Source organism: Akebia trifoliata, chromosome 13 (genome assembly GCF_017979445.1).
Source record: "Akebia trifoliata isolate Shusen 1 chromosome 13, ASM1797944v1, whole genome shotgun sequence".
Classification (NCBI taxonomy): Eukaryota; Viridiplantae; Streptophyta; class Magnoliopsida; order Ranunculales; family Lardizabalaceae; genus Akebia; species Akebia trifoliata.
Genome location: NC_141387.1, coordinates 29,704,804 through 29,728,675, shown reverse-complemented (window position 1 = coordinate 29,728,675; position 23,872 = coordinate 29,704,804). Strand labels below are relative to the sequence as shown.

The window sequence follows — 23,872 nt, the reverse complement described above, 5'->3', positions numbered from 1 at the left end:
AGAGGAGATGAAAAATAAAAGAAATAAAGAGAGTCCCATGACACTATAGCTTGATGGGAGGTTTAATCCACAAAATTGTAAATGATGGGAGGTTTGTCTCACACACAACTGTTCCAACTCGTTATGATTTATTATATAGATATTAAATATTTTATAACGATCTATATAGTGATTTTCAAAAATGATGAATACCATTGTATATACCTTCACAAATTATCAAAATGATGAGTATTACATTATTTTTTATTTGTATTTGATCATCAAAAATTGGTGGAATGTATAACAGTACCGGTAGACTATTTGCAGCCATTTGTTTTCTCATTTCACTCACTTAAAACACTATTTTCTTATATAAATAGCAAAAGTACTCGCCACACTAGCATAAAGAAAACTTATTTTTTTGTTCGGTGGGAAGATACCAAAAGTCTTCTCTTAGACTCAATAGGATCCTATAGAATCTTCTTGAAAGGATTCGGTAACAATCTATCAATTGGGACACTGTAGAAACCTACTTATTCCTTTTAAATAGATTTTGGCAGGATCATATTGAATCTATGTGGGAGAATTCAGTATTGATGTGATGACATGGACAAATCATGGCGAATCTCAAGGAAATGGTCATAAATTACGTAGCGTTGATCAATAAATTCATTTCATGTGAATTAGACTACTTTATTGCAAGGCAGATGAAATAATAGGAATAGTATCCCAGTTGATAAGGATTAGATTGCTTTCAAGTGGTAGTGCTGAATGCTTCTCCTCTGTGTCTAATATTGACATTATAGCGTAGGAACAATCGTCCGAGAAATAGACTGCTAGTGCAGAGATTATTGGAATTGGAACTGTTTAAACTGCATGTACTATATCTGGAATTGCTAGACTTGAATTGGAACTGAAGTTGTTGAAACTGTCAAAACTACGACTGTGATTGCTTGAACTAAATCTGCTGGAGCTGGAACTAATGGAACTAGAGTCACTAGAACTGTCAGAACTGAATCTGCTAGTGCCCAATCTTCTGGAATTGAAACTGCCTGAACTATAATTGTTGGAATTGGATCTTGTGGTCTTGATGGAAATGCATCCTCAAACTTATTATCGAATAGAAAATTTATGATCTTGTGAGCTGTTGGGACTTTGAATTTCCTTGATTTTGTATCGTCGGGAGTATAATTCACTGCCTAGAATTGGAATGAATTATATTTCATTTGGTTTTCATCCAATTCACATCTATGAACGGCATATTTGGTGCTCTATTTGGAGGAATCAAGCTTTTAGCTAAGATGGTAACTATCTCATTACCCCCTGATGAACTTGATTATTTGATGTAAGAAAGAAGGAACTGCCCCTGCTGAATGTATCCAAGGCCTGCCTAATAGAAGATTGAATGTCGTTGTGATGTTAACAACCTCAAAGGTAATTTGGAAGAAAAATGGCCCAATAGTAACAAGTAGTTCTATCTCCCCTAGGGATTATCTCTTGGAGTTGTCAAAAGCTCTGATTTGCCTCCCATTGCACCGGATCAAGGACCAATCTGCATTAAGTCTAGATAGAGTGGAAGGACATGTTCAAAGCTGAGCCATTATCAAAAAGAACTTGTGCCACCATCATACCACGACACATAGCCATAATATTCAATGCCTCCAAATGTCCACACCCCTCAGAGCTTAGCTCATCCTCAGAAAATGATATGATGTTGTGATCCAAGATATGACCCACTGTCTTTCCTAACTGATCTGGAGAGGTACTTTCAGGCACATGAGCTTCTCCTAGAATTTTCAATACTGCATGATGATGTTTCTGAGAGTTAAGAAGTAAACCCAATATAGAAATCTGAACCAGGGTCTTCTGTAGTTTTTTTAAGGACTCAATATTCACTCTACTTAACTATTTTCAAGAACTCCATGGCCTTATCATCAGTTATTGGACTCTTTTTCTTAGGCAATGTCTTATTAGGGACTGCCTCTTTTCCTTCAACTAAAATGACCTTGCCCTTTTCCTTTACCTCTTCCTCTACTTTACTCCTTTCAGTTGTTGCCGCACTAGACTCCCCAATGGTCATTTTCTTAAGTTGATAGAATTTCCTAGATCTAGTTATCTGATCAACCACTACTGAATTTTTCCTTGTTACCCCTAATGCCTTGCAAGTTGGAGCCAACTTCACCTCATAATTCCATATAACAGCTTTATTAGATTGATATGGGAAGGAAACATGGATATTAAAGACTAGGGGTGGTGGTAGATTGGGTGTGTGTAAAGAATCTGTAGGGATATCGATGAGAAGTAGAGAAGGGTTAATGGTTTGATAAGAAGATTGGACTCTAAGGTCAATCATTTGGGTTATGATTAATGGGGTTGATGGTACGTGAATGCCTAAGGTGCTAATGGTAGAAGGCTCTTGGTTAAATGGGATTCTCACTATTGTGCCTGGTGAGGCTTTCAGAAGGGAGGGATTAAAGCTTGGCTATTTATTTGAGATGGTATTAATGTTATTTTGAGGCATTGTTGAATTATGAGGAGGTAAAGGATTTTGATGGATATTTTTTGGTTGAGGAGGTACTACATTGCAAACAATATTTTCTTGTCAATGGCATGCCTTAGTGTCCAATACTGATCAGTAGAATGGCCAGGTGTGTTTATGTGAAATTCACATGGAACAAGTTATATCCTGGCTGGGTGGAAGCATCTGTTAGAGGTCTACGAGGAAAAATATATCCTCCTTTTATCAACATGGGTAGGAATTGAGATGACTTCATAGGTAGTGAATCTAACTATTTGTTCCTTCTACCAGGGAATGCTTGATTATTGGTGGTCGATTTGGAAACCCCTACCAATTTTGGTAAGCATTTGGTTGGAAGGGGGGAGGAATAGGCCGGACTGGGACTTGAGGCCTTGAAGATGGTGGACGAGGCACTATTAACTAAATCAATAGAGAGGTTGTCTATAGTGTGAGTAACTCTCTCCCTCTTTCTTCACTACCTCAAACTTCTTTGTTTGGCCGTTGCCTAGCCTTTTCTGCCTATTACTCAAAGAACCTAGTTGATTAGTCGACTGCACCATAGAATAATCCGCAATCAATCCTTTCTTGATGCCGTCCTCAATCCTATTAGCAATTTGCATAAGAGTAGAAAAACTAGTGGTGGTCTGCCCATCTAGGTGGGTATAGAATGGAGACCCCAAGGTGGTGATGAAAGTTGTTGTCATCTCCTTCACCAACATAGGTGGCTTCACTAAAGATGACGTGTCTCTTCATCGTTGAGCAAATTCTAGAATAGACTTGCCCAACTTCTTTGTTACTCGTATATGATCATACCGATTGGGTACAATATTTGTGTATAATCGATAATTGAAGAGGAATGCATCAGCCAAGTCCTTCCAACTCTTGATACGAGAATGATCTCATGTTAAAAACCACTTTAGTGCTAGACCAATCAAGCTTATTTGGAATAAGTATGCCAATATCCTTTCATCTCTACCGATTGCCCCTAGGGTCCCACAATACAATTTGAGATGTGTCATTGAGCAAAAGACTCCATTTTATATTTTGAAGTTTGGGAACTTAAATTTGGTTTGTAGCTCAACATCAGGATACAAGCAAAGATCTTCAAAATTAACACCTCCATAAGTATCGAGACCTTTTACTTGTCTAATTTCCCCATGAAGACTCTCCAACTTGTTTATATCTTCATCTATAACCCCTTTCCCTTGATGGTTACCAGATTCTCCTTCTCTTTGTCTGTTCTTGTTGGAAAGTATGAATGGGAAAATAAATGGGCTGGGTCGGTGCAGCTGGAGATTGGACTACTGGGGTTACCACAACCAGTTGATTCACTACAACAAATATGGCCATTAGGAACGGTTTATGATCGTTCCTAATCCACAGGCTGTCCTTAATCGAGGCATCGTTAATGAGTTTAGACGGCTGGATAGATTTCAGGATTTGGAACGGTTAAAAGCCGTTCCAGATCTTAGAATTTGGAACAGTTTAAAACCGTTCCAAATCTGAAAGCATTAACTCGAAAAAAAATAACACCTTAGACATCGATTTAAAATACGATGTCTATTAGACTGATGTTCTGAGACGTTAGATATCGGTTTGAAACCGATGTCTAAACGTTTTTAAAAAAAATTTACTTTTGAAATTTTTTTTCTTTCTACGCACCTACCTATTAACTGCAGTCAAAATACACAAATAGAGAACATTGAGGTTCTCTATCACATTCATTTATATACAAAAAGAGTTACAATTAGTCATAATTTACAAAATTACTAAATACTTCACCATCGAAATTACAAAATGTTGCATAATACTACAAACAAACCGCAATTGTCCCTCAGTTGGAGATCCACTACCACCAGGGCTACCATTCCCAAATACTTTACTATTTGTTAGCAATAGAATTGCTTGTCCCTTACACCCATAAATAAATCTACTCATTGAGAAACGTTTGGGATTGGAAACCTTAAGAAAAGAAAGCATGACAAAAATGTCAGAAGAAAACCTAAAACATCATAAAATTGCAATAACTATGAAGCCAATGCCACTTATCAAGATTGGTAAGTATAACTAACAAAACCATTCAATGAAAGATGTTTTCCACCATAAAATTAGCTTACATGTTAGAAATCTCCATTATTACCAAAATCACACTAAAATTTCATGAATAAAAGGACAAGATAGTTGCTACTTCATACCGAATCTGCAGCAGCTTGTAAATAGAAAATCTTTCAGTATTAAAACCCATCAAAATGGGTTGCCTTTGAAATAAAAAATCCATCTCCAAGTACATCCTTCTTGGAGTACCCCTTAAAAGAAGACCAACAAAGCTAATCAAAGTGGACAATGATGTGTTTAACTTTATTCATTAGGTTTAAATATAATATTTAACACATCTCATACAGCTACCACATCTGAACACTTGCATATCTACTCATTTATTAATATTTGATAGAGATTTCTTTTGCTAATGACAAGGGTCCCCCACAAACTTACTACTTCAAGCCAATATTTAGATAAAGATAATTAAGTCGTGGGGTCCAAACAGCTAAACTTCTCTAGTTTTACAGAGTGGAGTTTTATAACATAACTTTGCTAGGGATACACAATAGGATAAATACTATATGGGGTTACAAATTCAAGTGTCAACCAAGCTAATAGGTTAAAGACTAAAGAGCTGGCCTCAAGTGCAACTCAAACAATACCAAGACATGGGTAGCTATTGTATCAGACATAAATGGATATGCATGTTTGTTTATTTAAATGGAAGATTTAAAAAAATTAAAATAAAAAGTGTTTATACAACCTATGGATGGTTCCTTCACTCCTCTTTCATAACAAAATGATAATAAACCAGCAAATGCATAAAATATAGAAGAACTAGTTTACATGGAGAATGGCTTCCCAAACATGAACATCCAAGTTCCAGGAAACAACATGTCTATGTATAGAAAAAGAAAAAAGAAAGAGAGAAACACACCAATGTTGATATGCTGCTATCTGATGATGAGGGGATGGAACTAACAAGCTGCTCTTTATCCAGATCCCAAAGCATGATGGATGATATCTCCCCAGAAGTATACTAATTAATGTCAAAGCGTAAGAGAGACTACCACATAGCCAAATAATATATTTTACTATAGAAAACATTCTCCAAATCTGTAGTTTATACCAAATATACAGATTGTTGCTGCCAATCCACAACAACGTTCACCCCTCGCACACCAGGTCTATGACCCCTGAATTGAACAGAATGCAATTACAAGCTTCTGTCAACCCTTTTGAGTGCAGTCTTTCCAATTCGGATATTTCCATCACCTATATTAAATGAGATGAGAATACAATCAGATTCATTTTGAATTACATTAAAACAGATTGGAAAATAATAGTATACCAAAGGCAAGTGCTGTGATTCCCCTCTCTTCGATCAAGAAACTTCAATGACATGTCACACACACACAAAATTTGGATTTTCACACGCAAGCACACACTCACACACAAAAAAATAAAAAAAAGTAAGAAATCTACTAAATTCAAACAAAACATGTCTAGGAACTACCTTTTACATATATGTTTATATTTATAGAACGAATCAGGATCCAGTAAGGTATCGTGTCTAAGTGGCATGCTTTAATTGGAGTTTAAAACACCTTGGGCTCCTAACTAAATGTCGTGCAGACAGCCCAATGTGTTTGTTCTGCAATCAAAATGTGTTGACCACTACAAAAGTTCCTACATGAACTCTCCATGCTTTCTTCATTCAAAGTTAGTGATGGTGTTGATACTGGATGAAATTCAAAATATATGGTTCTGGATAGAAATGAATGATGGACAAGAGTTGTATCGATGACCCTAAGTAGCTAGAATAAGGCACCATTAATATTGGTTTTGCCTAGTACATTTTTTCTGTTGGGAGGCTTATCTTGATTTTTCTTACTACGGGAAAATATTATTTTTGTGTGTAGTGGGGGGGGGGGGGGGGGGAATGTTAGGATCAAACACCATCAAATATTTTCTGAAATAATAAATTTTTGGAAGGATGTTGTTTACAGAAATTGATTTCTCCAATAAATGTAGACAAGAATGCTACTCTACTTTTAGTAAGATATAGTAAAAAAAAAAAAAAGAGATGCCAACTATAATTCTAGAAGGTCTAACAACCAAACAAAATAATTATAGGAATATGGGTTATAAAAAAATATCATAGTAATCTAATGTAGGGAGAGGACATGATAACTTATGCCTGCCCAAAAGGCCATGTCCTAATGGGTTATAATCCTAGTTGTTTTTTATCTTGTTTTATTTCTCTTTGCTCCTCTACTTGTTTATTCTTTCTTGAAAGTTCAACCCTAGAGAAAACTGTTTCCAAATAGAATAAAACTATAAGCAACAGTAAAGATAAAAACAGAGCAACCCAAGAAGAAAATCAACTTATCCTCGAAAAACCAAACCAAACTCATAAAAAATTTGGCACACCCCTAAAAGTTTCAAGGAAGGAAGCCTGGTCATTCCAAGTAATATACGAATGCACAAAAGGTAGCTTTCTTTATGCCATTAATCAGAGACTGGTTCCTTTGAATCTCTTAACAGATCCATTAAATCTCCTTTGCCCAAGTCCCACCTATTCTTGAGATGAGGCACGTTAAAGAAATTATTGTACCAAACATATAGATCATTATCTTTGTTTGCCAACATTGGTTTTGAATTAGTCGCCAAAGGACATACTATCTATGTTCCAGGCATGGTCATTAAGTTTATTGTAATTTCCAACTAGCTAAAAACTGATTTGGCTACTTTTTAATCCGGGAATTGTAGAAAACTAACCACCTATGGTACTAATACTTAGCTTTCTTATTTAAATCTGAAAAATTCAATGATCTTAAACATCCTAGAATAGGGGAACAACTAGCCAAAGCTTAGATGAGATTTCTTAAGCTTTTGTGTGCCATTTCTGGAAATATTCTTGTACCTACCAGCATTGGTAATATTTGTAAGGTTTTGGTGGGACAATTATTAGGTGGTCGTCAAGCTAATGTTCTTATATAATAAGAAGAATGTTAGGCTGAAATTTTCAAGCCATCAATCGGGTTGGAGTTTTTCAACCTCAAGAAACATTCCTAATGTTCTTCCAATAAGAGATATCAATAGTAGCAAATGAACAAATAACTTGATAATTCATAGAAGATAATAATTCCTTAAAGGGAAAGATTGAAAATATCCATCCATCAAACTCTAATCCATAGCTAATTTTTAAAACCATAGCAAATCAAACACGTACGTCGAATCTAGATTTTGTTTTTAACATAGTAATGAATGTCAAAAAAATTTAGGATATTAAAGGCATGATATTGGTAACTTAAGAGTGCGTTCCAAGTGTCCAACTGGTAGAACTCAAGAATCCATGGAAGATTTGAGCATATGAATCCAACACCATAACCTATTAATAGTTGCAAATTAAGGAATTAACGCAACGGGTGGTAACACTATAACCCCAAATAACAAAGAAAAGGTGATGGGAAGAGTGATATACCCTCAGACACAAGCAGTTCATAGGGATGGACTAAAGGTATTAGCGATGAGAACTGAACTGTTCTAGCCTCAACAACGTCACCAAATTTTATGATCTTAACATCTGGAGCAAGCAAAAAATATAATACGATTTAAAACACAAACAATTCTCCCATTACCCAATTATACAATTCAATGAAGCGTAGATAGAAATGAAAAACCATAAACCACATGCATGAGTAGGATAAGACTGATATCCAATGAAGAATAATACAGTGGCAGATACATAAAACTCCAAACCAGCAAATCAATAGAGTTTAGAGCAAAGTACTTTGACATAAATAACGCATAATAAATAATTATGTTAACACAAAGGTAATAAAATTAAATGGAATACATCTGTATATATTTCGATACAAAAGAGTTCACCATTATTGTGGAACTTCTATGAGCCTTTTGAGGGCAAGCTAAAATTGAAAACACGAAAACCTTTGATGCCATTTACTTAAACGGGTGACCATACTGAATTATTAGCAATAAACATACTGGTGACGAACCCTGTTTTAATCATCTAAAGAAGCTTCAAAGGGATGTACAATGTTAGAAGATGTAAAAGAACATACATTTACTCCAAAGGTCTGCCATTACCATATGAAGAAGTTAGAAGGCCAAGGTGTAACGGTCATATCATCTGTCACCTAGAGTTAGGTGTAAGCTCACCCCGGAGCTACCCGGGAGCACCCAGGTAACAGTATGTAAGGCTCGTTATGAAGCTATGTCAGCCCCCGTACCAGGGCATATCTGTTAGCTTAGAGATATATGTCAGTCTTGTGCCAGGGCACTCTTATTAGCTTAGTGGCATTTTTGTAATAAGGGAGTATGAAAGGCCTCTACTTTTGATGTTTTCTTCTGGAAACCTAGGAAAGACTTAGCATACTCTTTGTAGGAAGGCTGTCAGTGCTATCCCAATCTTCGGCCTACACCCACATTGTTGAAGCCCTTGAAGCCCAGCTTCGTGGAAGTCCCGTGTGTCATAGGATCATCTATTGTTTGTAACGCATCTAAACACACCACCACCACGTACAAACAAGGAACGCATTGAGGTATTAGAAGAGAAGGTAGCCATTCTATTCGGTCTCATTGATGGTATTACTCAATCAGATGGTTGACAGCACACGCTGGAAGAAGAATCCGCGACCCTTAGAGGTAGAGTGACTGACCTCGAGGAAGATGCCCAAGGAAATCTAGCCGCCTTACAGGAACAAATTACGGAGCTCACTACGAAAGTAGGCCTCCTGGTCAGAGCCGTCGGTAATGAACTGCCTACCAGTAGTGATGCTTCTCCTTCGCGCTTGCGAGTACCTGAGCCACGCACCTTCGATGGTGTTTGCGATGCGAAAGAGCTCGAGAATTTTATGTTCGACATGGAGCAGTACTTCCGTGTAGCTCGTCCGAATTCCGAAGAGGTAAAAGTAACAACTGCTTCTATGTATCTTGCAGGTGACACCAAGCTATAGTGGCGAACAAAGTACACCGAGATGGAATGTGGCCAATGTTCCATCGATACATGGGAGGACCTCAAGAAAGAATTGAAGCACCAGTTCTTACCAAAGAACGTGGAGTTCATTGCTCGCAGAACATTGAGGCAACTCTAACATACAGGTACAGTTCACGAGTACGTCAAGCAGTTTTTCGCCTGATGCTTGATATCCGTGACATGTCAGAGAAAGACAAGCTGTTCTCATTCCAAGGACTCAAGCCTTGGGTTCAGACAGAACTCCAACGGCAACGTGTGGAAGATCTCGCATCTGCAATTACAACAACCGAGCGGTTGACTGATTATACTCCCACGGGAGGGAGCCAATAGTATGTACATCCTCAGTCGAAGGGTTACTACCAGCAACCTGAGTACACAAAGAAGTCTTTGAATAGCCAGAATGGAGGGCACAGACGGAGTTCTAGTCCAGGATCCTCATAGAACTCATCTCCTTCACAGAGCAGAAGTACCTCGCCAGTCAAGCGTCGTCACAAGTATGTATGTGTTTTGTGTGGTGGGCCTCACAAAACATTTAAGCGCCCACAGTGAGCCAAACTGACTGCACTTTTAGCTTCCAGAGTGACCCTAGTCACGAAAATACGAATAGACGAGATCATGAAGACTCTCCTCACATGGGAGCCTTGCATCTTTTGAATGCAATGAAACAGACATCTGAGACTCAGAATAGTCAGAAACGGAAGGGTCTTATGTATATCGATATTGAAGTTGGTGGGAAGACCACCAAGGCAATGGTTGATACAGAAGCAACACACAGCTTCATTAACCCTACAGAAGCGAAGCGTCTCAATATCCGGCTCGATAAGGGTTCAAGTCGTATGAAAGCTGTAAACTCCCAAGTCACTCCTATCCAAGGTTCGGTCAAGTCAGTGTCCGTCAAGATAGGTACATGGAAGGGTAAGCTTGATTTACTAGCAATTCCGCTCGATGAGTTCAGAGTTGTCATTGGGATGGATTTCATGCGACAGAACAGGGTTGTACCAATGACATTTGCCAACACCTTGGGTATGCTAGGTGAATATCTAAGCTTTGTTCCCGTCTCCACAGGCAAGGAATATGGAAAGTTGATTTCGGCCATTCAGGTGAAGAAAGGGTTGAAGAAAGGTAAGCAACCGTATATTGCTTCCTTGAGAATTGAATCCGCAGAACAAGGCTATAGTTCAACTCCCACACAAGTTACACAGGTTTTAGTAGAAGTTGATGACGTGATAGCGAATGAGCTTCCGAACATATTACAACCACGTAGGTCGATAGATCATTAGAATGAATTACTACCTGTTGCCACACCTCTTATAGAGAGGCCTTTCAAGATGAATCCTCCAAAACTAGTTGAGTTGAGCAAGCAATAGAAGAAGTTTGGGTCTTCGCAGCGTTGTATCGATTATCGAGCATCGAAAAAGATCACCTTCCAGAACAAGTATCCTATCCAGCTAGTTACCGACTTGTTTGATAAACGTGGGATAGCCAAGTGTTCTTCAGAGTTAGGTCAGAGATCAGGTTACTATAAGATTCAAGTTGCAGAAGAAGCCCCTCAATTACTTCGTCAAAGTGTCAGCAAGAATTGGAATGTACCTCAGAGTGTTGTCAGAGTTAGAGATTCAAGAGTCACAGGGAAGTTATGGGACGGACCGTGCAGACTACTTGGGTTCCAGCTTGATTTTCTAACCAATGTACATCATCAATCAGATTGGCCAACGGAGAAATTCAATTCTGCGTTGGAGTATTTTAGGCATCTTGCCAATGCCGATCATCAGAATTGGGCGAATTTATTTAATTCCACCTTTCAGAAGAACTCTTTTTCCAACAAGAGTAATTTTGAACTTATTACAGGCCGACAGTGTTTAACTTCTCACACTATTGTTTCGGACTACAGGAGACACAGTCCAAGGATGTACAGGTTTGCTAAACTCTGGTTACCGTACAGGTTACGCAGCATCCACTCTGTCATCTATGCAAGAAGTCTCAAGTCGTACCATGTAGATATAGGAGATCCCGCGCGCAGCATTCCAACAAGTACATCTTCTCATTCAACTTTTTAACCAGAGCGTGTTGTCGATAAAGTTCTCAAAGACGTCATTTCAGCAGCAGTTCCATCCAGCAACAGCAGTAGCAGCACATGGAGTACTTTGTCACACAGAACATGCCAGAATTTGAAGTCACACAGGAGAGTGCAGAGAATCTACAACCTTTCAAGCAGTCGATTGAATAGTTTGCCAGGTTAATGCGACGAGGACGTCGACAGAATAGGGGGGGGAGTCTGTAACGGCTATATCATCTATCACCTAGAGTTAGGTGTAAGCTTGCCCCAGAGCTACCCGGGGGCACCCATGTAACAGTATGTAAGGCTCATTATGAAGCCATGTCAACCCCCATACCAGGGCATATCTGTTAGCTTAGAGGTACATGTCAGCCCCGTGCCAGGGCACTCTTGTTAGCTTAGTGGCATTTTTGTAATAAGGGAATATGACCGGCCTTTACTTTTGATGTTTCCTTCTAGAAACCTAGGAAAGACTTAGCATACTCTTTGTAGGAATGGTGTCAGTGCTATCCCAATCCCCGACCAACACCCACGTTGTTGAAGCCCTTAAAGCCCAGCTCCGTGGAAGTCCCGCGTGTCATAGGATCATCTATTGCTTGTAACGCGTTATCCCGTGTAATCAATATTATATCAACAAAGTTGCCTACGGGCTTTGCCTCGTGTTGCCTCATTTACTTGTTTGCTAGCTACGTGTGTGTGGTGTACGATCATTTTACAGGCTTACAAGTGGATTTGACCCCTTTGCGCCGCACGACTTCGCTTCGAAAGAATACGGCCGTGACACAAGGGCATGGAATTTAAACAGTTGAAAATCATGAATATTTCATTGTAACATTTCTAACTAGACATCGTTATAGTCACATTGATGTCTTGTAAATATAATTCTAGACAACAATTTAAATCTAAGATTTTCTTCCATTTTCTACATTACATCCTTTATCATACTTGATTTGACACATATACCAGCATCAAGGTATCATAGGCTATATCTACTACTATACAGTTCCTAGTATGCTACCAGAACAAAACCATGTAATGATCCTAAATCCTATCAAAGACACTTACATGGTGGGATATATCAGCATCCATGATAAGAATAAAATTTATGGATGCATGCTTCAGCCCATGAGAGTAAGCGGTGACTAAAATAAATTTGGGATCGCATATTAGTCACTAATTGTTTATGTTAAACAGAAAACAAAAAAAAAAAAAAGAGGATAGGCATACCTAAACCAAGCTTCTTTGGCCTAGCTCTTAATAGCTGCATTATCGAGAGCAAAACCATGGGTGGTTATCACAAAGCCTGAATAAACCAGCCCAAAAAAATTACAGGCCCAAGTATAACACTTACCATGTGATCTTCTCCATACAGTTGCTGTAACTGTTTTACAACTTCTTGAATACCATTAGGACTCTCATCATCCACAACAATAATTTCAAAATCAATATCCCTAAACCAAGCACAGGAAGGGGTGTCTACTTCAGTTTCAAGTAGTCTTATGGACAACAAATATTGTTTACACTAGTAAGAAAAATAGCATCTCTTTTAAACATGCATGCAGAACAAAAGTATGAGCTAAAAGAGAGATGCGTTGAGAAAGAGCTGCTTACCTGCCAACAACTCTATATGAATACTTCTTGACCCATCAGACCATATTCTATAATCATTGTAAATACTACTGAGGTGCACCTAAGAGTAATGTACATGGGAATGTTTACCGCACGTACAAAAAGATGTGAACAACCAAATGTCTCGGAGCATAAAAAAAAATATGGATATACATACTCTGCAACCAAATGTGTCTCTAAGCTGTGAACAACCTCTTATTGAGTGGTGCCCAAGCTCGGATTATAAGGTTCTTGTGTGTGATGCCCCCTTAATGTAGTTTACCTACCAAAACAAAGCGTGCATGATAAGAATCAAGTGATCCTCTGTCTATATGAGAAATAGCCATTTGTACTTGAGATAACATACGTTATACTTGTCTAGATTTTTCAAGTAGATTGTCAAACCACCATCAAGAAAAATAATCCGAATAAGAAACATTTTAAAATGGTATCCGGTTACGCAATTTAACCGAAGTTTTATCCGTTTGGTGTTTTTTCCTAAATAGAATTTATATGGAAAGAATTATTACGATCACAAATTTATTGGAAATAATTCATAAAAAAGAATAATTATAATCACTACTATTTGAGTATTAAATTTAGTAATATTACCATCAATAATGATAAAAAGTTTCATGCTTCAGAACGAGTAAACCCCATTTATGACGTATAAACTATAGAGTTCTATACAAATCACAATTTAAATTTTTATCGAGTAATTCAAATCTGATACGAGCAAACAAATTATCAAGAGGGGAGGAAGTAAAAGCAGCCCAAATGGGTTTAACCTCGTTCTTTTCCGGTGAGTAAGTCGACTAAGTGAAGAGGGCTTTGAACCCAAGTTGATCACATAAACACTTGCAATGTAGCTAGCCAGCATCCTCAGTGAACCAAGGATCAGTAAACTCACAAAATATTGTTTCAATGCAATGATCCCAACCTAGAACATAGAACAATGTCAATGAAAGGGGGTGCAAGATTGACTGTAAAGACTGAACAAACACAATCAACAGTAAATAAGTTCCCATTATTTCAAGATTAATTACAAAATTAGATGGCTTTGCAAAACCTACATAAATAAATGGTTCGGTTACACAATCAACAGATTTTTGCTGACTAAAAATACAAGGGATATTTCATTTCAACATTTTAGTGTCTCATATCGATCATTGCAAATTGAAGAACTCCACAGCATGATTTAAAAATCAGGAAAAAAAAAATTCTAAACTAAAAGCACTAAATCTTTATTCAAATTGCACATTTAAGTTCAAAATATAAAAACGAAACCCTAACCAATCCTTGAACGAAATCCACCATAGACGCCAAAGAAAACCCGATTTGTACACACAAACTGATTTTCTGAACAAATCTCGAAGCCAAAAACCTTGTTGGAAAGAATACATGTAAATCAATGGTAAATCAAATTAGATCTAACTAAAAATCGCATAATAGGGTTCCAAAATCATAGAAAATGATAGATCGAAGAGAAAATTGAAAGAAAACAATATCTTACATGGGAGAGGAATGGATTTCGACAAAGAATCGATCGACATTGAGGAACGAAATGGATTTTCTCTCAGAAATTGATAAATCTTCGTCAATCCTAAGTTCATCGAGAAACGATTGGATTTTCGTAGCTTTTCAAGCAATTTTCCCTTTCACTCGAGGAATGATCAATGATGTAATGCTATGATTTTTTATTTATTTTTGTTTCGAAACAACTTATGAATATTCTTGGGACTTCCCTTGAACTAATGACTTATGACTTAATTCTAAAAAGAAAATACAAACTCTTTAAGAAACTCTAGTGACTCAGAAAAACTTTGATAACTTTGGAAAACAATCTCTAGTGTGAACTCAACCCAAGTATGGACTCTGGCAACTCTGGTATTGACTCTAGTAGATAACTCCGGTATGAATTATGGAAATAACTAACTTTGGCATGAGCTCTAGTAACTTTGAAAAATGACTTTGATAGCTCTAGAAAAAACTCTAGTAACTTTGGAAAATAACTGTTAGAAATATGAGGTATGACTTTGGATTGCCTCATTCTTAAGGCATGCAATGCTATGAGAATGATGGGCCTCAACCTTGTGATGGTTCAGGATACTTGTGCATTCATGCTAATAGATACTCCCTTTTTTTTTTTTTTTTTTGAACCCATATATTATTGCTCGAGATTAAAGTCTTGTTATTAATGATCTATTCTAGTCTTAACAGTCAAAATTTGGTTCTACCTTGCTCGAGACAAAATAGAAAATTTTACAGCATCAACAAATTCCAGTCAAGGATTACAACTAAAGAACACACAAAAACAAACAATTATAAAATGCATACAAGGTTCAAAGATTGGGATTGATGCCATGATCAACCAATCGTTGTTGCAGCCTTCTTATCATAATTTGGATAAGTCTGGTAGAATCATTGGTTATATTCTTGAGACATTTTTGCAAGAAAACATAGTGTAGGTTTGATTAGGTTTTGGTTACTATTGATCCAGTGTGATTGCAATTTCTCATGTACTCCGGTGAAGTTGTATGATTTAGAATGTGCAAGTCCTCGAATACTAGCTCAATCTGTGGCGTAATCTGGATCAAAGCAAATTGTCTGAGCACTCGAAGAGGGGCATAAAGAGTTGTCGTGAATAGGCCAGTAAGGATCATATGTCTCTTACTTTCCATATTCAACCTTGGATTAATCTTGCACCAATCCCTGCACCATACAATATGATCTAGCTTAAGTTGAGAAAAAAACACCATATATTCAACCCTCGGCCTCTTGCTTGGCCTTAGATCCTTGATGTAATGAGCTCTGGCTGGAGTATATTTGTATGTCTCATTATGAGGAATAGTAGACAACCCTAGATCCTTGATGTAATGGCTTCTTGCTAGGCCTCGGATCGTTTCCGAATTTAAATCTTTAAATCATTTTTTTTCTCAACTCAATCAAAATCTTTATTAATTATTTAAAGAAATGAAAGTAAATTTTTCAATAAATTCAAATGTCAAGATTCATTTTATAAAAGAATTTCTATATAATGACGAAAATGGTCAAAGATAGTTTATGTAGGTACTTCAAGGCAAAACCATCAAAGGTTGATTAAAACTATAAAAAGCTAGTGAAAATTTTGTTAACTGTTGGAAAAATGATTTTTCAAAGTTCTTCAAATTAAAATGGATTTTTGCAAAATGAAAGTCTTAATTAAGAAATTTGACATCATGTAATTTTAAAAGTTTAGTTCGAACAAAAAGTCCAAAAAGTCAAGATTCAAAAAATCTAACAAAAACGTCATAAATCATATTTTGTTCTTAAACTCAAAAATTAGATTTTTCTTTGTTGAGATTTGGATTTTTAAATCATTCTTATTGTTTCCAAATGGGGGTAATCCTTTATTTTCATTAAATATCTTAAAGTAAATTGGAACTTAAATGTTTTTAATGAAACTAAGGTGCTAAAAAGTGTATAAGCTGGTAGGAAAAAACAGTGTTGAAAACAAACTAAACTACAACCTTTTACATAAGGTCGGGAGACTAAGGTAGTTCGGTCGACTGAACCCGAAAGTTGTTAGGACGATAGGTCAATCGACATAACCCAAGAGTTGCTCACACTCAAGTTCTTCATGGGGATAAAGGTCGGTCGACCATGGTAAAAGGTAGGTCGACCGAACTTCCTTAGGTTGACCGAGAAAAAAAGATTGGTCATCCCTTCGACGATTTTTCCTCACATCTATAAAAAGTCTTCAAAATAATTTTTAACCAGAAAATACACTAAACAAACAATTCTATATATGATTTTTATAAGAGATTAATATTTTTCTTAATTTAAAATAAAGTATATCAGGTTTTAAAATCAAAAGCTACGATACATTGAAAATAATGACTATTTGGAAGGTCTAGAAGTTTCCTACCTTACATTGATGCTAAAACTCAAAGAAAAGTGAAAAACTAAGTTGAGTCAAAGTCTTCTCCTTAAGATGGTGATTCAAAGATTCGTTTTTTCGGTTCCCCTTGAAACTTGCGACGAGGTGATCGTTATCCCCTCCTTCGTTGAAATCTAATGAATCCTCTAAGTCTAGAAAAATCTAATTGGAAGGCTTTGTGGAGGCAACGATTTCTCTAGGATTTTATTTAGAAGAGGAGACACTACGTGAAAATACACAAAATTCGACGGCCCAAAATCGTCGAATTATGTAACTATTCATCGGCCCTGACCGTCGAATTGAACTGTCGAATTTTGCCTTGTCGAAAAAAAATTCGACGGCTAAGAACCATAGAAATTTTATAAATTCGACTTGAATTTTATAAATTAGACAGCCAAAAACAGTCGAATTATTAAATTCGACGGTCCAAAACTGTCGAATTTGAATTTTTTAACAGAATTTCGACGGCTTTAGGCCGCCGAATACTATATTTAAAGACTACTGAAAACTCTTTTTTATGCATTTGTCTTCAACCCATACCTACAAAAAAAATCACACATTCATATCCATATTGACATTCACATCCCATCCACACCAATTTGCATTCAAGCATTCAATTCATAGTATCAAAGAATAATAAGATTTAAAAAAAAATATTACTTATATAAGTCAAAATTTTAATCTCACATATTGTAAGAATTCCTGAGATCATGTTCACATACATCAATGTAATGAAGTCTAAAACCTAAAACAAGGTTTTACCATCCACTCTTGATGACATGGACCTAAAACAACCAAGTTCAATCATGTACAATGAGTGTTTTCTCCATTGAATTCAGATTCCACAGTAACTTGAAAGACCTCTCGCCATCGAAATGAAAGAATGGAACCCCTTGTACCACAAATGAAAGAATTTTACATTTGCACCTTCAACTTTTGGAGATCAAAAAACATTCAAAGTACATTGGTTCTAGTTGGCCAACTCAAAGTTTTATGTTGTTTGACTCCATGAAGATGATCCCATAGAACTTGGCATTGCTGTTTTCATTTTCCCAAATGAAAACGGATCAAGTTCCTTGGAAAGTATCCATCCTGAACTTGACTTCATCAAAGTACATGTCTTGAAGTTGCTTCTCATCATCCCATCTAGTGCTCTGCTCTAATTGCTTGGAGAATGAACCTGAGATTGTTCACCTGCTCCTTCATCTGATTCAACTTTAACTCTCCGATAGAACAACACATAAGCTATGGATGTCTTGATTTCACCTCTACTAATAGGAGAAACGTGACTGTCATCAAAATGGTACCACCTGTCCCCTTCAAGTAGCTGCACATTCGATAAAATAAATTACAAATTCTCAATCATACACCAACAAATCCCAAATAGAAGCAGATTCTGGTTTATGTCTCTTACCTTTGCATATGCAGAATAGTGACCACCACCTAGGCTACCATAATGATTGCTGATTGCATAGATAAAATTCACCCATCTAAACAGTCCAAAATCTGAAAAAATAGATAAAATAAACAGTCCGAAAGCCTTTACGCCCAGCCTATTTCCATACAAATACTATATATCTCTTTTTCATTCTAATTAAAGGGATAAGTGAAGGAAAAAAGCCTCCTGGTATTGCCTGGCATCACTTCACAATAAAGATCATGTATTAACGTGTATTTAATGCTGGTCTAAGAGTGCATTTGATAGGTAAAGGGTTGGTGACAAACAATTTTAACCAGGCACCAGCTTATAGCCAGTTAGCTGCCCGGTTCGATTCACAGTTCTTGTGTTCTTGACCTGGAAATATGTACAACGTGCATCATCAATCAAACAATTACACTTCTGTCCTCAAACACAAATAAAGAGCACGCATCTCTACTTAGCCTATTGAGGCTGGAAAAAAAAAATTCATAAGACAGGCACAAAATCAAAAGCATGTCTTTCAGAATTTTAGTAACTGACAGTAAAAATTGCAAATAACAGCATGTGCAAAGATCTTCTAAAGTGAACAGTAGGTAATTTTTTACTATGAAAACAGAAGAAAGTTCGAAAGCACAAAACAAAACACTAACTTTCCTGCCAAATGCAGCATTTACAACAACAACAACAACAAAAAAGTGGATTTGTGGAGGTGACTTGTGGAATTTGTTAGACAAATAAAGCAGGTCAAAATTTTCACTATTAGTATTATTGTGATGTAGTCACTAATGGATCTATAATATATAGTGTAAATTTGAGATACATGGAAGAATAATCGTTCTCCTATAGTCATCATACTCACCCAAAGTTCATTGGTTCTAGTTGGCCATCGAACCCCAATGTCTCACCTGTTGGACCATAGTTGAAATTCCTGCCAACATTTTCAACTATGAGTTCATAAACCTAGAAACAACAGTAAATAGAGACCATGAATTGCATCTAAATAGAGACTATGTTTTGATTTCTACTGAGAATTGATAATGGAACGGAACATTTGATCCCAAAATATTCAATGCTTTCAGACTGTCTCAATAGAGACTGTTTGAGTTTTCATCTTTAGACTACGACAGTGCCTTGAGATGAGAATTTAAACCTTGATGATAACAACAGTAAACAAATGATCCCTAGATTTTTCTAAACCCATCCAAAATAAAAATGATAGGTTTCTTCTCATAATATATGCTTAAATAGATGGCATACTAACTAAGAGAGCTCACACAGAACAAGTGGTTTACCAGTAACCAACCAACCAACCACTTCTAGAAGCATTATTCAACTCCTTGACTAGATGACAGATTCTGAAATCAGTTATAAAAAGACTATAGTGAAATTAAAAAGCCAACCACACCCTTGTGGGAATTTCTAGAGCTTTCCAAGTCCAGCCCCAAGTATTTATCACTTCTATAATCTTAATAGCTAATAGCTATCTTATTTAGTTCAGCCCATGGTTTTGCCACATAGCTAACTTAACAAAAGAGATAACTACTTACGCCTTTATGGTCGCCTTTCGCAGAGGGGAGCAGCCGACAAACCTCTCTCTACATCACCCCAAGGGTAATGATAAAACCAGGGACACTAGCAATGTATAGCATCACTCTCCACCTGCAAACCAGAAAATACACATAAATAAGCAACACTATTTATATAGAGACAGAAGAACTAAAGATGGGCTTGCTTATTAGCATTTAATTACCAATGCTGTGCCTCATGCATAAAAGAATTCCCACAAGAGGCAAAGGACCTATGCACATACAAGCTCTGAAGAAGCCTTGATGCTAACAAATGATAGCAGACATAATAACTACTAATACATCCTCGTCATCAAAGATTTATCCCCAAAATTTGAAGTCACCTGAATGTATCTTGTTCCCCTATACAATTATGTTGAGAGCCATTTCTTACATTAATTCAAATGTCGTCATATTTTATCCTTTTTGGTCATCTCTCTCTTTTATAACCTTCAACTTACACTTCTTTCTAATTGGGGCTGTTATCGGTCTTCATTGCACATGACAAAAACCATATATCAATGGGCTTTCCCTTAGTATATCACCTATTGGGTCGACTGCTAAATCTCATACTGCATTCATATATAATTTTATCATTTTTTAGGAAAGATTGAAGAAAAATATGGAGATATTTGATTGGGAGCTAAGTAAGGAGGAGTTGCAAATGATGGGCCTTATTCCACAAGAAAGGATTTTTAAAGTAGAATGGCTAGTGTCAATTGATGGACTCTTTAAGTCAGTCGTTGATTTATGGGATGGAGAGATATGATGTTTGTATATTTCAGTAATTGAGTTAGTATACCATAACTTAAATGTTTGTCAAGTAATTTAGACTAACCGCTGAAAAGTATACCAATATATTTTAAAGTATAAACTAATTCCTCTTGTTCCTTGCAAATTAAATGATATATCATAATGGTAAATACAGGCTTATTTTGGGATAAATAAAGTACACAAATCTCAAAGAGCGAAATCCCCAAAAAACCTCTACATGAGTAGCTATTTTATTATTATATATGCATTTTAAATATTTCTTAAAGAAATTATATAACGACTAATTCATTAGTTTCAAAAGCAATGTATTAACCACCAACAAAGCAACGAATTCCCCACTTTTAAAAGTGGTGAATTCTCCATTGAATATATCTTTATGAAACACCTAAAATGCATATGCATTTATGTTTGGATTGAAAGTCACACTCAAATGGAGGAACCAAATTTTTGGGATGAGCTTTAATGATAATGATAAGAACAGGAGTTCTGTTCCAGCTATATTGCTAGAGAGGCATAACACCTCTCCCTCCTCTGGTGTATGAGGTTGATGTGACCCAAGACCTTAGCCTCCATAAATTGGTAAGAATCTAGTTCCCTTTTAATCTCCTCTTTCATGTGTACCCTAACCCTACTTGCAACATCAAAAGCTCCTAAAGCTGAGATCTAATACATCCATCACCCTCTCAAATCCTCTTCAAGCAGTCCCATATACACAGCCACCTGGTTTCCTTATTTATTATCCCTTCAAAGCAGCCCATCTCATCACACATTCATTCATTCAGAGTATTGTGACCTGACCCCAACCAAAACCTATTCATACACAATTTCTACCATACTAAACAATACCTTTAATGATAAACAGAACCTCTAGGAAATCTTGTCACAACTCTAGTAGAACCTCAGATTTTATTTTAAGGTATTGTGTATGTCAAATATGTTTTCATTTCAACTATATATATGATTATTTTAGTATAACTCCTTCACATGATATGTGTATCCACATATATGGATGAATTGCAACCCTTTTAAAACACATAATAGCATGCAAAAACAACACGATAACTAAAATTCTACGGATTTTAGAGTTCTAATAGTATCAAGGACAATAAAAAAAATTAGGTATAAGTAACAAAGCTGGTCGTAAAAAGGAGATGATAACATCATTTTGTTAGGGGAAAATATCATATATGATAATATGACAAGCAATATGATATATTCAGTGATTTTCCTTATGTGAATCAGAATAAAAAAAAAAAGTAAAAAATATTGGAGATTGATAGACAAATTAGGTTTTGACATGGAATGTTATCAAACCTCATTCGAAAATTTAGTCACTCAATCAGTCGAAAACATAAAAACATTCTTGGATAAACATCAACAGTTAGATCTACATAAATAATTCAAAATCCCAAAGAAGACCTATTAATTTTAGTATTTGAAAAACCAATTCTCATATTTTAGATCTGCAAATTCACAGTTTCTTAAACAGATCAAAATTAAATCTCAAAGAACCAAATGAAAAAAAAGAATGAATGAAAGAAAGAAAACAGCCCTCATAGATTCAGATAACAAAGAACCTTGATTCTTTCTAATACTTACTTCTTGTTGTGATCACTTAGATGATTGTCAACTCCTCTTAAATTCCTCCTGAGATCTGACTCAAATAATTAAATCTCCTTCTTCTTCAATCAACATTTCATTCAGTTCTTCGATTTGAGCTTCAGTTCTTGGAAGGCGCAGATGACGACGAGATCGAGAGGATTTGAGATTCAGTTCTTCGATTTGAGCTTAAATCGAAGAAGATGATCAGTAATTTTCTGAATCAATCAATCGAATAGGTGAGAGAGAGATGAGAGATCGAGAGACATACAGATCGAGAGAGTTACAGAGAGAGGAGAGATCAGAGATCGAGAGATCGAGACGAGAGACTTACAGATTAGAGAAACTCGAATGAGAGAGAGACGAGAGAAACTCGAGAGTTCGGTAATTAAGAGATGGGCCGTTAAAACGAGGGAAAAGAATTCGGTGCACTAAGCCTGTCGAATTTTTTTAATAGGCCTAAACGTGGGCTGTGGATTGACGAAATATAAATGATGGATTAGGGCCGCCGAATTTAGCGCTACAGTGACATCGAAATGTTACTGTTTTGACGCAGGGAGAGTACGTACTAAGAATAAAATTTATAAATTTGTCTTTATGTTGTTATTTAATCCTAGGGTCATAATGATCATTAATATAATTGTTCTCGTATTTTTAGTAAGTTTGTGTCCCGAACTCTGATTTTTGCAATCTTATAGTTTATTTTGATTAATTTTTTGTTGCACATCTAATGGTGTAATCAAATTTATCAAATTCCAACTCAAAAAAAAATTATATTGGTTGCCTACAAATTTCCTCGAGATATGTGAATAAAAATATGGGGCATTACAATATACTCCCAATTTTGAACATTTAGATGTTTTTTTTTCTTAAGACAATTTATAAAATAAAAAAGAAAAAAAAATTGAAGTTGAAGATTACGTTGTAACTTGTTGACTCGAGTGTCTGTTACGCAACCATGATCTATGCATTTTGGGTATTTCGAGAAGTTTATCCAATATTTAAGTCGAAAAACGAAAAAAAAAAAAAAATGTATCACATTTATAATGTCGAGTTTAACCGTTTTATTGCCAAGTTTGACATTTTTAAAATTTCTTATTCAAGCTATAAATACGACAAATATATAATCGATATATTCGCCACAACAACTCTTATTGTTGAATTCATCAAATTTCAAAAACTATTGAGGGGGACATTTGTAAGAGCTATTGTGGCAGATATGTCAACTACAGTGTGGATATATCCATTACAAAAGCTTGAATTCAAAAATTTTATTGAACTCAATAATAAAAGTTGTCTAACTTGCCATTAAAATGGAGTGAACTCAATATTGTAAATGCGATCCAGATTTTTTCCGTTTTTCTTTTACTTTTTTTCAACTTCAATACTGGA

General features: G+C 36.1%; 2 long non-coding RNA genes across 3 annotated transcripts; both read right to left on the bottom strand.

Annotated features, from left to right (window-relative positions):
- Window positions 1–13,438: 13,438 nt before the first annotated feature.
- On the bottom strand, window positions 13,439–14,864 carry LOC147388244 (uncharacterized). Its single transcript, XR_015171585.1, has 3 exons — window positions 14,717–14,864; window positions 14,497–14,562; window positions 13,439–14,143 (listed from the first exon to the last, which is right to left on the bottom strand). It is a non-coding gene; the product is annotated as an uncharacterized LOC147388244 (long non-coding RNA).
- Window positions 14,865–17,767: 2,903 nt separating this feature from the next.
- On the bottom strand, window positions 17,768–22,832 carry LOC147388243 (uncharacterized). Of its 2 annotated transcripts, XR_015171104.1 has the most exons (5): window positions 22,481–22,832; window positions 20,090–20,201; window positions 19,402–19,470; window positions 18,537–18,628; window positions 17,768–18,449 (listed from the first exon to the last, which is right to left on the bottom strand). It is a non-coding gene; the product is annotated as an uncharacterized LOC147388243 (long non-coding RNA). The 2 variants fall into 2 exon arrangements; XR_015171103.1 differs by lacking the exons at window positions 19,402–19,470; window positions 20,090–20,201; window positions 22,481–22,832 and having other exon boundaries at window positions 18,537–19,394.
- Between the last annotated feature and the right edge of the window lie 1,040 nt (window positions 22,833–23,872).